The sequence below is a fragment of the Etheostoma cragini genome, chromosome 3 (genome assembly GCF_013103735.1).
Source record: "Etheostoma cragini isolate CJK2018 chromosome 3, CSU_Ecrag_1.0, whole genome shotgun sequence".
NCBI classification, from domain to species: Eukaryota; Metazoa; Chordata; class Actinopteri; order Perciformes; family Percidae; genus Etheostoma; species Etheostoma cragini.
In genome coordinates, this window is record NC_048409.1 from 29,144,718 (window position 1) to 29,146,429 (window position 1,712).

The following is a 1,712-nucleotide window of genomic DNA, read 5'->3' on the forward strand; positions in this document are numbered from 1 at the left end:
GGAGAGAGAGTGAGAGAGAGAGAGAGAGAGAGAGAGAGAGAGAGAGAGGGTGAGGGGGACTGACATGCAGCACAGGGCTGCAGGTCGGAGTTGAACCTGCGGCTGCTGGGTCAAGGAGTAAACCTCTATATATTTGGGGGGACGCTACCAAAGCAGCTCATACAACCAAGGAAACATGGGAACTGTCCCTTTGATGTTGGGGTGATATTTGGTTCCTTAGTTAAAACACGGTACTTATGAAGAGCAGTCTATTAATACGTTGACCGTCATAAGTGGGACATTGAATAAAGCAGCTACTGTCTCTGTGTGTTAACGCGTTAGATATCCTGTTTTAGAGGATCCAGACGGAGGCTGCAGGCGTGTTTCCAGAGCCGTCTGGCAGCTAACGCTACAGGTCGTCTCGTCTCCTCGCTGTTCATCTCCGGATGGTGTTAAGTGAGATGTGTTTAGCCTCCACACTTGGGAGTTTCCACACAGCTTCAGTCATCTCATCAAGACTCACTTTGTCTTTTAAACGGAACCATCCGGAGCTGCAGACCTCTGGCAGTGAGTAGTTTCAGCTCCTCCACTTTATTCCCTTGAATGGTACTCAGGTCAAATTGACCCATTTCAAATTTTACAAGAAGAACAGTAGTACATTACATTTTTTCTACCTGAAAATCAACGGCCTTCCCTTATTTCCTGTGATAAACATGTATTTGTGACTCAATTCAGAACATTATTCTGGATATGATTTGCAAATAAAGCTGATTCTGATTCTGATGAAACGCCATGGTATGATCACTGCACTAAAAACTAAAGGCCAAGGGGTCCTGACCACGCTAATGGGAACCATTACCCTGTAAACAGATGGTAAAAGCCTTCTGAATGCTGGAGGTTTACAGGCCCCCTTGAAAACATATCCATGAGCCTAATAACCACTAATAACACCCATTAAACGTAGCGATAACTCTCAGTGTCCAGATACCCATCCAGTATTAAGCTGGCACAGAAAGAAAAGAAAACAGAAAATCTATTGGTCTCCACAGCCTTCTGTGCATGTAACACACACACACACACACACACACACACACACAGACCTTAACCCTTACCCTAATTCTAACCCTTATCCTAAAACCAAGTTTTAACCCTCAAGCAGCTTTTTAAAGTTGTGGGCTCCAGCATTTTTGCCCCACAAAGCTGTCTGGACCCCACAAGTATACTGTATTCCTTTTGTTTGGACCCCTTGACTATAGTTAAAAAACACACACACACACACACACACACACACACACTGACTTTCCACCACAGGAAAAAGAGAGGTTCCCAGCGGACTACCCAGAGTGCATCAGCACATTCAGCCCAGTGCTCCCCAGACAGCGCTGAGCTCTGATAGGCCCCCGAGGACTACACATTGCAAAGGTTTTAACCAATAGGTGCCGGCCATTAGCTCAGATGGAGTGAACATGCTTACAATACAGAGCCGAGGAAATATAACAGCATCAATAACTGAGACTGTGTGTGTGTGTGTGTGTGTGTGTGTGCCTTTTTGCTTGCTGAGGCATCGGATTTCTTCCCCGGCAACGAGAGCCAACGATGAACCCGGCTCTGTGAGAAAGCTTCGGGAAGTAGACTGCACATTCAACTATCTCCATTAGTACCTGGTTTGTAAGCTGCAGGTCTGAGTGGGCGTCCTCTCTTTATTGAGATGTGTTCAGGTTGGAGGCGGACAT

At 46.1% G+C, this 1,712-nt stretch overlaps 1 long non-coding RNA gene across 1 annotated transcript in view; it reads left to right on the forward strand.

Moving 5' to 3' along the window:
* LOC117941845 overlaps positions 1 to 1,219 on the forward strand; it is a 23,343-nt gene extending 22,124 nt beyond the window's left edge. Inside the window, exon 4 of the long non-coding RNA XR_004655994.1 lies at positions 1,136 to 1,219. This is a non-coding gene — a long non-coding RNA (uncharacterized LOC117941845). The remainder of the gene's footprint in view (positions 1 to 1,135) is intronic.
* The last annotated feature ends 493 nt before the right edge of the window (positions 1,220 to 1,712 follow it).